Source organism: Theobroma umbraticum, unplaced genomic scaffold (genome assembly GCF_002168275.2).
Source record: "Theobroma umbraticum cultivar Fairchild unplaced genomic scaffold, ASM216827v3 scaffold_95.0, whole genome shotgun sequence".
NCBI lineage: Eukaryota > Viridiplantae > Streptophyta > Magnoliopsida > Malvales > Malvaceae > Theobroma > Theobroma umbraticum.
In genome coordinates this window covers 3,866,676-3,883,205 of record NW_018397257.1, presented here as the reverse complement: position 1 = coordinate 3,883,205, position 16,530 = coordinate 3,866,676, and the positions used below count along the sequence as shown (strand labels likewise).

General features: G+C 30.2%; 1 pseudogene; it reads right to left on the bottom strand.

The window, feature by feature from the left end:
- Nucleotides 1-11,030: 11,030 nt before the first annotated feature.
- LOC110412311 (arabinosyltransferase RRA2 pseudogene) lies at nucleotides 11,031-15,492 on the bottom strand (annotated as a pseudogene).
- Nucleotides 15,493-16,530: the final 1,038 nt, after the last annotated feature.

The window sequence follows — 16,530 nt, the reverse complement described above, 5'->3', positions numbered from 1 at the left end:
TCACTTTTCATTAATGAGTGCAACAAGTTAAAAATAGATTACTAATGATAAAATTAGACTTGTTAGTTATCGAATAACCGTGAGAAAGGCAAATAAGTAATAAGAAATGTGAGAAACTTTGTGTAATATGAAGACAAGAATCAAGAAGGTCAATGTATTTGACTTAAGACAATAGTCAAGTGAAAACCACATATGGTTATTCACTAAAGCGAGATGGCGGTCATTGTGCTAGCGATGCCAAGATTTTCCTTACTTTCCCCCTTCAAATAACTATTTCCACACCATTCAATTTGATTAGACTACTCCTTTTGTAGTAAAATTACTAGTATACAACAACCACATGATTGGAAAATTTTTATATTAAATCTACTTTCCTTAGGTAGAACATGTGTGTGTATATATATTTATAACCAAATATAACAACTCTTAACCCTATCTTCTCAAGAAAAATGAAATCAAACAACACATGAAAGAAAGTATATATGGAAGTAGTGGAGCGAAAAAGTTAAAAAGAAAAGTGAAGGAGGAACTAGGCATGCGCCGTGAAGGTCTTTCATTACTTTGATTGAAATTCAATTAAGATAAAACCATCACTACCCTAGAATTTTGGCCTGAGCAATGACATCAATTTAATCCATAATGTCAATCATCAATCAACCATAAAATACTGCCTTTAAATCTTGCACATATTCCAAATTTATCTCTTTCAATCCAAGTTTTTTCCAACAGTAGAATGTCATACAGCAAAATCAAAATTGCAACATAGTAATTCACATCAGAATGATTTGAACATGAAACGAAGTCAGCCTTGTTACTAAAGGGTTTTGGACATGTTCAAAGAAGAAATCACATTTATATAACACGGCGGAATATAAATATACAAAACCAAAACCACCCTTGGATTATTTATGTTGCTCTATTGATTGGTTTAAAGCAAATATAACAAAGAGATGTTCAGCCATATATCTCGAGAAGTGATTTCCAAAAGTCACGTGTCAAAATCTCTTCACTTTTTTGTACACCAAAACTTGGTTGTTGCAAATCAAAACTGTCCATATGTCCAACCTCCAATAGTGATCTACACAGATATCAATTGAAAACTTACACTAGGTTAGGATTATGTGGTGCCGTGAAGCTATGCTAGAAGCTAAGATTTTTTGAAAATTCTCATCTTTCAAAGATTATTTGTTTTTGGCTTGAAAAGAAGACAAGAAAAATCTTTCTTAAGAAAATGGCGATTAAGGCTTGGGTTTTTTCTCTTTCTTTTTTTGTCGTCTTTTTTCTCTACTTTCTTACAAAGTGTGGCACACATATAAAAGGTATTTATAGTTAGGTTAAAATGCTCATTCAACTTTTGGTTTATTGCATTTTAATCCTTTTACTTAATTAAACAATTTAATTAAGTTCATATTGAAAATTCCTAATTTCCAATTAAATATCAGTCCCTTTTAAATTTCACATTACATCTTATTATGTGTGACCCATTAGGTCCCTAACATATTGACAATATATAAAAATCAATTCAATTAAGAATTTATATTTATATTTATAGATCATGAGTAACATCTAACAATACATCATGATCACTCAAATATTAAGAGAGTCAATATGGTTTGACTAACCTTTCAATGTATAGTATTTCAGTGTATTCGATTCTTTCATCATATATCCTGGATAGATAAAAATCTTGGCTTGGTGTCTATTTTCTAACTTATCTACATCAGCCTTGTAGCTTCTATATTGACCTATCAAGATTGTTTTGGCTAAGGACTTTTAAGTCAGTATAAGCTAAGAGTAAATGAGAAATATCCCCTTCAAATCACTTGGGGTGATGAATTCTCTTTGGACTACTCATTTATTTTCGCATACTTTATACTATACCTAAAAGCACTCTGTTTAAGCATTTAGTCGCCTTTAGACTTTTATGGGTGAAATCAAAACATGACAATTCACATATAAGATGGTTTGGTATCACAAGTTTAAGGATTACTTATACTACTGACATAGAAGAGTATTTTCATAGACACTTGAGTGAAATACCAAATGAATCTCTCGTAGCAAGTCATATTCAGTCAACTTGTTCCTTAGCAAGCACTCATATACTATCCTTAAGTATCTCACATATTTCAACCTATGAGATCAATTACTTACTTCTAAAATAAGGAAACTTAGCATGTACCATTCTTGAGCATTGTTAATGCCTTGATTTTTGACAATACAATGACCAAGAACATATTTAGGAACGAGACTTTGATTCATAAGAATCTCATAATTATAACTTTTATAATTTCTTTACAAGGCTATTATGTTCTAAGGGCTTTATCTATATAAATCTCTCATAACTCTTTATAAATAAACTCATGAATAAAGAAATACCTCACACATTATATAAAATATCCATAATGTATTTTTCATAAAATATAACTAATTAAAGTAGTGTTTTACAAGTACAAAACCGATTGGCTTGCAAGGCTTACACTAACAGTTACTAGCACATACTAGTCACCTGTTTAATACATATGACACTAGCACCGAATTCCACACCCTCTGTTCAATACATATGCCCCCACATGTCCTTATATTATAAATTCAAGGTACAATTTACAAAAATACACTAACCTTGGAAAAATAATGGATGAATATCATCCTTTTACACCAATTTACATCCTGCACCCAAAGACAACTATGCCATAATAGATAAACAACTAGCTATCTCCTAAACATATTTTAAAATCAACATAAAACCAATAAGATAGCTGCAACAACATCATGTATAATTTTATCATTGTATTACGAACAACATCAAAAAATGACCATCCAAATATTTAAGGAGTATTCAACCAAACATCATAACAATAAGCTTAAAAAAGTTTCAAACCTGTCAATGAATCTTATAGTTAGCATCAATATCAACCATAAGTGCCAAAAAGTTGAAATTTCATGAACTTACCTTCACAAAAAGTTCAAAGCTATCCGAGCTCCACAGTCAACAAGAAACATCTTTAACCATTTAAGTCTTCGATCAGGTGAAATATTAAAAACACAAACATAAGAGTTGAAGATTTAGGAAGTTTGATAGAAGCAAGAACCTTTTCCATATCCCTCTATCGGATTTAAAATCCCATTCAAATCTTGAGCTTTTGTTGGATGTTTACTTAAGCTTCAACACTTGTGTTGAACTCAATTCCAGCCTTTTTTATGTTTCCATTAATATCGTGGCAGTGGAGATAATTGATAGGATCTACAAATAAAACAAGTGCTGTAAATAGTCAATGACTAATCTATAAGGTAAGCAACTACCCAAAGAAGAAAAGCAAAGTCAAAAGCAGCCGAAAGTAACTACCCAAAGAAGAAAAGCAGCTGACAAAAGATAATGGGTCAATAGTATCTATCCCACCGACAAACAGTTGGTCCAAAAGCAGTTGAGTTCTGGTTTTAAAGAGTTTGCATGCATATTGTGTTTATTCCTGCTGAGTCCTTGAGAAACAATCCGTTAGAAGCCTAGGGTTGGCGTTGATAGGATACATTTCTCCCTGTAGGCAGTATCATCATAGTTCATCATACTTATATATATATATATCTGCAAATAAACTTAAACTCATAACTGTAAACCCAAGACATTAATAAAGAAGAAACAATATGATAGCAACAAAGCAAGCATAGAACATCAAACAATGGACAAAAAACTAGGACACCTGAGCATATTTAGAGTTCGTTCCAAAATGCTCTTTTTCCAACAAAAAAAATTGAACCTCACGCGCACATTTGGATAATGTTTGAGTTTGTTGTTTGTTTTGCATCTGATCTATGGTGCTGAATTGATTGAACTAATAAATAAAAAGTGCATGCATGCCATTTGGGACATTTGAACTAACACATTGAAAAATCTGATTGTTTAGAAAACAGCTTAATTAAATCAATTGGCCAATGAAATCTTACTAATGTGATAGGATTTGCATAAAAAATATGGATTTTATTAAGAAAGAAGCATGTAGGTTCTGTTAAGAAGGAAAGAAGACATCTTATGCATGATAACTCTATTTTATAAAGTTATTGTGTTACAATTTTGAGTATTAAAGTAGCTAAGTCCTTGAGATTTAATTTAAATATTGAGTATTTTCATTTATTTATTTTAATTGGTAATTTATGTTGATTTCATTTAACCTAAGTTATTGTAAGTTATTTCATGTTTGTTGTCAATTTTGCACATGCAAGTACATATATCGAACAAGTAATATAGTGATGAAATAGAGTATGGTTCCCACAAAAATTTGTTTCTAAAGTTTTACTAAGTACTAAAATTATAAAACAAATTAGTCTTATTTAAGTAATCTAAAAGTTGAAGAAAAATGAATTCAAAACAATTAAAAATGAATACTAAATAAACTAAAAAACTAAATAAGTTGAGAAAAGTAGTATATTAAAGACTTAGGATTATGGGTTCATTCAACATTTCATCTGATACCAATTTTTCTTGTTATTTATCTTTCTTGGGTGGTTTTACTAACCTAGAATCCAAAGCTATAGACAAGCCTCCGTCAAATTGCTTGTATAAATACCTAATTTAACTAGTTCACTATATATTTATAGGAATCAATTAAATTAAGTTTATTAAGCAAGTATCCTAATGTGGCTCTGCATGGCAATTGGCATATATCTACTCAAATCACGAATCAAATCACCTAAGTGACATGAACGTACCCTATTCAAACCTTAGTCTAATCTAGAATCTCTCTATCGAGTCTCAATTAGATTCATAAATCAGTTAGTTGTTGACCAAGTAATCAAAAGCATTAAGAATATATTTGAATAAGCAAAACTACACCCATTCATGATAAACAAAAGAGAAACTAATATTCAAATTACATGTTGAAATTCACCACAATCCTAGAAAGATAATTTTGCTCATAATAACTAATAAAAACAACATCCAAAGAAATTTAGCCATGAATCAAAGTCAAAGAAAATAAAAGGAACACAAAAGTAGAAAAAGAAACTAAGTGTTGAAGCTTTGCAATCTCGATTCTCTCTCAAATTCTCTTGTTTTCTTGCCTTGTTCTTGGCTCTAAATTTTCAGAATAGTTGGTTGCTACCTTCTCCTTAAAATCTCTAAAAAAAGTCCCTTAAATAGGCTCTAAGTAACTTAATTTTCAAAATCTCATCAACTTTTTTATTTTTGGAAAATTGCCAGTGCTGCAGCGCTGAGTTCTTGGGAAAATGTGGTGTGTTTCCTTTCCCAGCACTACAACAGTCTATCAACTTCAAATATGATTTTCACATTGATCTATTCCAAACTAGGTAAAGTGATAAATAAAAAAGTTTTAACCTTATCTCATAATTTCCAATGGATTAAGAATCACATCAATTGGACTACCAGATTGAAAGATAAACTCCAAATACTGCATCATATTCAGTCCATGCATATTGTTGCAGTGCTCCAACTTAGACAAATATTTTGACCACAATCTAGTCTAAACTGGGAAACATGGTCAACATAAAAGTTGTAACCCTTCCTCTTATTGTTCTATGGTCCAAGAGTCACTTCATTTGGAGTTCTTTACAAAGAGATATGGTCAAAATACCACAATATATATGAACAAAACTATCACCATACTTGCACTAATTTTCATCAAAAAAGGAGTTTTTATCAAATTTTCGACAAAAACAATAAAAGAAACCAACATTAACTATTCTTAAAGTAATTTAAAACAAAATAACATAAAATTTAACTAAAATAACTTAAATTAACTACTTAACATATAATTAAACTTAAACTAGAAAAACACCTAAAATACTATAATATGAATCTACAATCTCAAAGATCTAGCTACTTAAGTCTCTAAAATGTGTCAAAATTACTCTATATAGTAGAGTTATCAATGTTATTTTGTTATTTACATTAGTTATTATTTAAGATTTGTTGCTTTTGTAGGAAACCAATGCAAAGGGTGTTTAATTTGTGAAGGAAATGCATTTAAGGTGTAGACTTTCACTGTATATGTTCCTATATTTTAAGCACATCTTTTACTACAAAAGTCTAATTGGTGTGATTCTTAGACTGATGGAAAGATAAGAGGTAGAGCTACAATTTCATGTTCACCACTCTGCCCAATTCGACGTTGAAGTTAGAGGAAATCGTGTTGGAAGTTGGAACATTGCAACAAAGCATAAAGACCAAGTTAAAGGTCTTGGTGCCATGGCTGCCATGGGACCAGTGCTGTAGTGCTCTAATGTCCAACAATGCTGCAAGGGCTTCCAAGATGCTCGGTACTGTGGCCACCATCAGCTAATGTTGTGGCACTTAAGAGAAAAAGCAAAAATATATATATAAAGGAGTTTAAATCGAGGAAAAAACTTATTATGCACTTGGACTTCTATTTTAACACAATCATGAGCCTACTTAAGTATCTTTTCAAAGCACTTATGGAATATGAATTAAGCAACAATTAGATAAGTTTTTCCATGAAGAAGAGCCAAAGAAGCAAGTAAGAAGGCTAAAGAAATTCTTAGAGATTGAAGATCGAAGGCTTGACAAACCTTGGAGTTCTTTCTTCATTTATTGTCTTTATACTTTTCTTGTTTGCTATTATGGTTAAATTTTTTCAGATGATGCTTTTAGTTATTATGGGAACTAATTTACTTTTTCTAGGATTGGAATTGAACTCAATATGTAGTTTGAATTTTTAATCTCTCTTTATTTAAGTTTTATGAAATTTAAGTTGTTTATTCCAATTCTGTGTTTAATGGTCTAATTGCTCGATTACCAATTTGATTTGGGAACCTAAATGCAACCTAACAGAGGGAGTTTAATGTAGACCATGAATAGAATAGTATATCTTTGATATCAATTGCATGGGATGATTGATTTGATTAACACATAAGATAGACATATACGTATGTGTTATATGTAGTTAAGATTAGAGCTTGAACTTAATGAGTCTTCTTTCAATTTAAATTATATAGACTTATAAGAATTTGATTAGGAGGGATATTTTTTATAAAAACCTCGACAGAGATATATAAATAATTTACGATCTCTAAATTAGCAACTTAGTTCATTAAAAGTAAGTTAAGAGAAAGAAATAAAATTCAAATGAAGTGTTGAGGGATATTGTAAATCCTAGGCTTTTAATTAATTAATTTTCATAAAAAGTTTGAGATTTAGTTTTAAAATTAGTTTTGTTAAATTTTAGTTTTTGTTTTAACTTTATTTAATCAATTTAATTCGATTGTTTGGATAAAATTAAGTTATGTCAATTTTAATATTTAGTAATTGGATTAAATAATTTTCCGTGCGATTGACACTCTATTTTTCTATTATCTTACTTGTTTACGATACGTGTACGTGTATGGTTTATTAGGCAAACAACGCAACTTCGCACACATACTAAAATAGTAACCAATTCCCATTTTGCTTTGTTATTATTTGTTTCCTGAAATTTTGATAAGCTGTTGATTCAACCCAGATGGAGATGCATCCCAATATCAAACAAGTAAAATAAATTCAAGTTTAAATCCATTATCAATCTAAAACTTAAACAAGTACATGATCCAAGGTGGACGCTAATGGTGAAGCTGGAAAAGTGGATGGTGGAAGAAAGCAATGCAAATGGAAATGGCACCGTAAAAGTGGATGAGAGAGAAGCAGTGGTGACATGCGGAGCTAAAAAAGTGGACTTAGAATAGAGCAACGCAGCTAGAAATGGAGTTGGAATGATGGATGAGAGAGAGAGGTGGTGGTTACTAGTGGAGCTTAAAAGGTGGACGGTGGAAGGGAGCAATGTAGCTAGAAGAGAAGAAGGGAGGAAGAGAGAGAAAAAATGATTTTGTATAGGTAAGATTGTAATTTTTTAAACTTATAATGTGCAATATATTCTTTAGAATTTTAAAGGCTACTCCATCCGGTATGGAATAGAAAATAGCATTGAGGGGGGTTCAAATTAGTTAAACTTGTTTTGGGGGGATTTTAAAGAATAGCTATTGCAAGAAAATAACTATTCCTTTAAACATTTGCCAACCGATTGAGGAAAAAAATAATACATGCGAATAAAAAAGGAATAACTTAGCTATTTCTCGTTTGAAGCATGTTGTAAAGCAAATATATTAAGCTTAATAAGGATCACCACTTAATTAATGGGGATAAAGATTATATACAAGATTTTTAATTTATAATAATTGATAAAAATTAAATTCAGTATTTGAAGGCCAACCTATTCTCTAAAATAAAGACTAACTAAACACAATCAACAATTCAAATCGACCAAAAGATATGCTATATGATTACATGATAGACTGCTTTAATTACATGGGTTAATAGTGCACTAGAACTTTTGTATAATAAAGCCATGATACATAATTTATGTAAACAAATCTATATGATTGTTTAGCTACTTTGATTTTTTGGAATACCACATAAATTAAGTAATTACTAATCTATATTCAGTTGTTATACTTTTATTTGTGTAAATTCAGTTCTTATACTTTAAAAAATTACTAATTTATGTTAAATTGCTGACACTGTCAAAATTTTTTTTCTCAAATATGCTTAAATGGTGTTGAGCATTGAGTTTGCTAATGTGACATTGACTGATGCTAACATGGAACTTCACATTAGTTGAAAATGTACAATTGAACAATATGAAAATGCTATGTTAGAAATAAACCAATAAGAACAATTTTTATATATTTTTTTCAAATAATTTGAAAAAACAAAACAAATTTAAAAATGAGAGAGAAAGAGGGGGGGATGGAGGGAGAAGAAAGAATACGAAAGAGAGAAATGAGAAAAGAGAGAGAAATAATCAAACAAGATGAGAAAGGAAAATTTTGTTGTCCATTGTTGAATGTTAGACTAGCATTGTATACTTAGATTAGGCTGGGGGGCAGCCTAATCTCATAAGAAATTTAGCTATGAGTCAAGTTAGTAATCAACTAGAAGGACTTACTAGAATACCTAAACTTGGGAGCAAATCAATAAAGCAAAAATCCACTCTCAAGTAAAGCATATGAGTAATTTGCAAAAAAAAAAAAAAAGAGTAAGGCATATGAATGATAATCAATCAAGGTAGTTAACTAGAGTTAATGACATCCAAAGGTTAAGTTAAAATCAAGGTTCACGAAACATGGTTTAGTGAAGATAAAGAATCTCCGTATAGGAATTATAGGCAAAAATATTGTGCCTCATCAAGGTACAAATTCAGTTTTAAGGAAAGAGAATGCATTATGTAGTCAACAAGTTAGTTCAAATCTAGTTCTAAGGGTTATACCTATGAAAGTCAAGGTGTGCAATCCAACCAAGGATTAATTGTCCTACTTAATTTAAGATTAGTAACCTCAATTAATGAGACTAGCTAGGAGTTTAGTGTTTTCTTAAATTCAGGTTCAAAAGTAGGTGTTGAACAAAATTATGGATTGGAGGCACAATCTAACTAAGGTGCAATTGTGCAAACAAGCCAAGGCTTGGGTGCCTATAGAAACACAAATTTAGGTGTCTAGCCTAGCATCAGTCAATTAGTGCAACAAAACTAGGTTAGTGGACACAACTTGGTTCATGTATCTAGAAATAACCAAAGTTAGAGGCAACCTTTAATAGCCAATTCACACAATCTTTCAAGCCATTAAAATTATGACAAATTCAAAGACACTATTATAATCCATAAGAACTTCTTCCTTGGGATAGTGTCACTCAATATAATTCCTCTTGATAAGATTGAGTTAGCAAAAAAAGCATTGAAAAGTATCATGAGAAATGACCATGAAGTTGAAATTTCAGTTAGTTAAAAGTTTTTAGTGATAAAGAGGTCATTATTAGTTTTATTTTTTTTTAGATTTGAAGGAAAATGGATTCGAACCTGTTTTTTTAAACATGGTGATTATACACTAACCAATGAGCTAAATGCTCGGGTGTAAGTTTTCATTATTAGTTGATTTAAAAGGTTGGCAAAAATAACATGAATTGGTTGTAAGATTTTGGCCTAACACATTTGATATATAGGAAAAACCTTTTGTTGCTACAAAATTTTAACAAATAAAGCTTGTCATTTGAAGGATTAAATGGATGTATCCAAGAAATGAAAATGCAATTTAATCTACGTGTACTATGGAGTTAACCATCATTTGATTTAAAGTAAGCATAAGAAGTTAATCCATTATTTGAGTTAAAGTCAGTACATGGAGTTAATTATCCATACTTAAAACTAAAAAAAGGTAAAAAGTTTGAGAAATAAAAGCAAGTAGAAAAGATGAAGAAGTAAAAGACAAGGTGTAAGGTTCAGGCTTGAAGGTTGGAGAAAATGAAAAGGAATCAATTTTTCTTAGTTGAAAAACATGCCATTGATTTCCCAATCAAAGATATGTGCTAAGGCAAATTGTTGGAATATATTTTAAACATATAGTAACTTTAGAATTTAAGGTCGTGGTGGTTATTTATCCAATGATCACTATTTTTAGAAAAATGATCGATTTCTCAACCTAAAAGTGACACTTGTCAAACTTGTGAAGTTTTTTATTTTGTAAAAATTAGTTATAAAAAATAGGGAAAGCAATTGAAAAAAAAAAAAGAAAAGCAGTTACAAGAAATAATAAGATAGTTGTAGGAAAAAGGCAACATTCATCTTGGATTTGCAATTTTGGAACAAAAAGAAAGTGCTGCAATTAAGAGTTTATGTGGAAGGCCGAAAAAAGTTACCATCTTATAAACAGGACTTTTGAAGATGTAGATTATTTGTTAGAAACCATAAACACCAATCATTTTTTTTCTTTTCATGTATCTTTACATTTTCTTGTAGCACATTTACTTCTCTTTTTTTAAAAGTAAAATTATTCTTCTGTTTTTTCTTTACTTTGGTAGAAGAGCGAGATTCTAAAGCGTTAGGCAAGGAATAAATGGAAGGCATCACATTTTTGTACGTGTAATCATATCTATCTAACGAATATTTGTTTTCTACCATTTACAAGATGACCCTTCTACACCCAGTGTTGATTGGTGATGGAAAAAAGCAAAAAGTAATTATGATAAGAAAAGCACAAATCTACCAATCTAAACCATCAGGAAAAGCTTTCAATGCATTTTGGTTAAAAGTGTCAATATGGGCTAGCTCGACCTAAAACACTGTGAGTCGAAAAAATATGAGTTAGGCTGGACTAATCCATTTTTTACATGAGCTATCAAAACCCCAACCCAACCCACCCTTTGCCAGCCCATGGGCTGGGCTAGGCTAGCCTTCTTTTGTTTTAACAAGAAAAAAATCATTTCTACTCCTTATCAATAAAATCATTCCACGATTTAATCCATAAATTGAATAGTAAAAACATGTTACAAACAAATAAATTATACCAAATATAAAAAATGTGAAACAACAGTATAATACACTTCTACGAAACTTCTGGTCATTAATTGAATTTGCTAATATATTTGCAGGAAATTTAACAAAGTTGAAAGCAAATATTAATCACCTGTGGAGCAAAGCAATTGGCAAAATCCTACTTGAAGTAAATCTAAACATAGCACAATGTCCGAAGTAGTAAAAAAGTAGCTTTTTTTTTTCACAAGTACGAAATCAGCTTTAAAATCATTCAGAAAAATATGACAGAAATACCAAGGAAGACTTCAGATGGCTTTATGCTTTAAAAATTTTAAATTATGCATTGAGAGGGGAAATTAGTTTTTTAGCATCCAATTTACAATCTTTTTCAGTCAAATAGAACTTAATTAATAGATAAATCAGCCAATTAACAACTTAATAACTATTGGGTATTAATAGCGAAGAGTCTAATAATATATTGTTGGGTGGATAAGTTTTTATTGACTTCATTCTTCCAAATGTGTTTAACAATGAGACAAAAGAAACACTATAAACAATGTTATAATGACCATTAGGCTTTTGGATATTGATATTAAGACTAGATTTTTTACATTTGGCAATCGAATTTCAGATTTCATATTGAGTTTTTACTATAATTGTCTCGTATGTGTATAACTTTCTTGGTATTATGTTTTGCAAAATTCTAGCTTTGCATTAAGGTGGTTTAGTAAGACAAAGGATTCAACATATGTGTCATCTTACAACACAACATATAAGTAATCTAATTCTAACATAAGACCAAAAACTTTAGAGAAATGTGGCTCAAGTAACAATGACCCATAATCAAGGGTTCAGCTTATTCCTAATCAACATACTCTTATGAGAAACATAAGTATTCATGTAAGCTTATTTCACATGGATTGGAATCCAGCACAACATATCAATACTTTGCACAAACTGAAAAATGATAATTGGATGGAATTGGTTTCCTCTAAACTGCCAAACTTGGTGTTTTTCCAAAGGTGCTGGACTTAGTGAACCAAACCTCACGTGCTTAGAAACGTGAGAACCACCTATAAACCAAGAAAAAAATGATAATAAATTAAGTATGAAAAATAACTTGATAACAAATCATTTTCATTTCTACATGTCAGCATTAATAGCATTCCATCACAAGCCCCACGATGAATCATTATAATAAAAAGCCAATGCACTATGAAATAGTAAAAATACTCCTTTTAGGCTTTATCTGTATATTACATGTCCTAGTTAATTTTTGAATGTTAGCAACATGGTTGTTATTTTTCATAGTTAATGGCATTTGAATTTTAGGTTTTTAAATCTTCTTTCTTTCTTTTTGGCTTTCTACACCATAAATGATAAAAATGAGAATCATAAGTATTTCAATTTTATAAAACATAAATTGAAAACATATTTATATTCCTAAAAATTGCAGTCACAGTGAACAAAACACATAAAATAAGATAGAGAATGTTATTTATCCCAACCACCAATACATACATAAGCATGTTCTTTCAAACCTCAATCACTTGAGCCAAATTAAATGGAACACACACAATCAAAAAACAAACTTGAAGCACATCTATTGCTAGTCCTTTCCCTTCTTTAAGAACTTTAGTCCACTAACATAGCATGCATTTATCCAAAACATCACCTCAATAATTTAGATTACTAGTTGTTGTTACAAAGCGTTTTTAGAAAAAAATAACAAATATATATTTCTTTTTTATGGAAATATATTATCTAGGCTACTAGAAGAGATCAAAGGAGAGATGCCTACCTAGCCCAAATGAAAGACGCAGATCTAAGTAGAGATATGGCTAGTGGAGGTGGGTCGGAGACTCGGAGGTAGCTAGCTTCGAGGACTCTTTGAATGGAGAGAATGGTGACTGGCTGCAGGTGAAAATTGGGCAAAAAGGATTTGAACTTTAAAGTTACGAAAGAGAATGACAGAGCAAAGTGAAAAATAGTTATACAGTGAAAAAAGGGAAAGAGTTAAGGCCTTAGGGGAGGTCTTAAACTCTTAATTTTTTTTTAGCTCACAAGATTGGAACGCATCAACACGGGACAGCCTACTGATCAAATGGGCTAGCCTATTTAAGCTCGATTCTAATATAAGCTTAAATATTCATAACCCAACCCACCTCATTTTTAATAAAAAATGAGTCAGACCCATTTTGACAAGTCTAATCTTGGTTGTTGTTAACATAACATTCCATGATCACTTTCATTCCTCCAAGTTTATTAGGATGGTAATTCACATGAATAATTACCGACTTCAACTTGCTTAATCTAACATCTTTTCTCACGATCTTCAAAAGGAATTTCCTATTCATGAATAGATAGAAATCCATAGTTCTGAGAGTAGTATGAAGCCCTTCATACCGAAGATGTGATGGGGAAAGGAGTTGCTCATTGAAAATTGCCCGATCCCATGACTTCGGTTCATGAGCAAGTTGACTAGTCACACGATCCAAGAGCTCAATTGAATGGATTGTCAGTTTGATATAGAATAAACCAAAGTTATAAACCCATATGCAAATTATGTGCACATATCAAGCCCATCCAATGGTAGGTTCATCAAAGACATCATCGAATCCATAAATAGTCATGTTATTTTGGCCATCAGTCATGGATTCCACATTTGAATCTTGATAAAGATAATTGAAATGGTTATATAGATATACAATATCAACATTTAAAAGTAGAACATTGTACCTCAGCTTAAAAACTCTCTCAAGATATGAAATTTCAATCTTGAAATAGCATGGTTTGTCCTTACCTTCCTAATAGAATCTATTCCTTTATCTAAGTCTCTCTTGTAAACTGGAGCAACATTTGATTCGTAAAATTTAGTAATCTTATTGTCCAAAGCAACAATTAAATAATTATGCATACCAACTCTCTTAATGCTTATGAACCAAACTTCTAATAAGTCCTTCACATTCAAATTTGTAAGTACCAATATAAGCTCTCTCTGAACAGTAAAATTTTCCAAAATTTTTTCAATCTAGAGTTCACAAATTCATCTAAAATCACTTTGAGGTTGGTTTTCAAACCTTTAACAGTTCCAAAAGGCCCAACTCTATATTGTTTACCCAATGCCTTGACTTATTGTTGTCCACGATCTTTTCCTTGTTCAAATAACCTAAGCTTTTCAGTGAACTTCTTAACTTGTTGTCTTAACTCTGCATTTCTAAAAAATGCTATTGTGTACTTTGTTTTCAACTCATTTAACCTTTCAGACAATTTGCATTTGGTAGATGGAACCTAGCAAAGAAACAAGCAAAATTGCTTGTTTCATAGTAAGTAATTTTAATTCAATAGAAAGTACATTTTACGTCATTTACCCTTGTTTTTTCTATAGAGGATAATCTTTGTCTTTAGTAAGCAAGGAAAGGTAAACGACGATGGCTCAACAATCTGTATTTTGTGTTTACTGATAACATAAGTAAGAGGATGCGATTAAGGGAGCTTTTGAAGAACATGAGACGACTGATGTGTTCTTCTTAAGAAAAAACACACAAGATAGAGGGAGAAAGGCAAATTTCATTGTCACCAAGTATAGGGAGAAATATGAGATGGAAAAAGCTCTTAGGTGGAAAAATCATCAGTGGATTGATTGAAGGAGACTTATAGTTAAAAGGCAGAACCAATGAAAATGGAGTCAAAAGATGGAAAGGATGACAAAGTGGTGGAACTGAGGGCAAGTCACAATATAGGTAGGTAAAGGTTAAACGGTCACACTTATAAAGAAAAGGTCATGAGTAAGAAAATAGGGACAAAAAAAATGAAAGGTTAAAGTTAGAAATGGAAAACATTAGAATTCCAATAAAACAAAGATGAAAACCTTTAATAAAAAGATAATATGAGTGATTCAAAAACGTAAACAAGAAAGAAACTTTGAAATAATTACTATTAAAACAACCATCCCAAATGAAGAGATGAAGTGGGTGAAATGTAACACCGTGGGGAAACTCAAATCAAAAGTGCCATGCTCGATTATATGAGAGGAGCTAGCTATTGAAGGGATTGATGTGTAGGCTAGAATTCTTAATGGATTCAACGTACTTTTAACTTTTTTTAAGAAAGAGGTCATAGAGGTGTTTTGGAGAGCTATATGGAGCTCTTTGCAGTTTGGTTTGAAAATTGTTACCCTTATGTCCATTACGGTTAAATTACACGAAGTCCTAGTGCAAGTATGACACCAAGGGCGGAGCTAGCCAATTTTTATTAGAGGGGCCAAAGGCTAAGAAGAATAAAAGTTAAAAGTTTTTAAAACTAATATATAGAACTTAACCATTAATAATCAAAAGATTTAAAATAGACAATAATTTTAAATAACATGTAAATAAAAAAATAAAAAAAATTATAATAATGTTCTAGACAAATTTTATTCGACAATGGCAATATCCTTTTTAATACAAACAACTAAATTATTTGTAAGAAACTTATCATCCATTTTATTTCAAAGTTTTACCTTTTTCAATATAAACGACTAAAAAATTAATGTAGTCAACATCCAATATTTTTATTTTATTATATTTAAGTTTATAATACTAAATATTAAACTATAATGCATAAAATATAAATAGTTAAATATGATATACATAATTAATAATTTCTTCTTATACTCAAGATAATTTTCTTTCAGCTAAATATAAAACGTAAAGCACATTAAAAACATATACTCAAAATAATTTTTTCTTATATAATTAGGATTAATAAAAATAATATATTAGTAAAATTTAAACAATAACCAATAATGCAACACTAGAACTTATATTTGAGAATTACATATACAATAATTTTTAATTTTTAAAAATTAAAATTATTAAAAATAAAATCCGCATAACAGAAAATGAAAAACCATGACAAGTAGGAGATATAACCTATATAACCAAAAAAAAAGAATATGGTTGATGATTTGTTGAAATTTAAAAGAAAAAATCTATAGAAACTTAAAATATATGAGCAAATAGAATAGAATTAAAAAAATAAATAATAATAATAATATAAGTAATTAAATAAAAATTTTACCTCTTTATAATTTCACAATACAAGCACAGAAAAAAGAGAGAAAGAAATGGATGGAGAAATTTAAAAAATAAAAAAATTTTAAGAATTTGAATAAAATTGAATGAGGTTTGTAATGTCATTTTATTATTATTTTTAATTATATTAATTATTTAATAAAAAATTATTT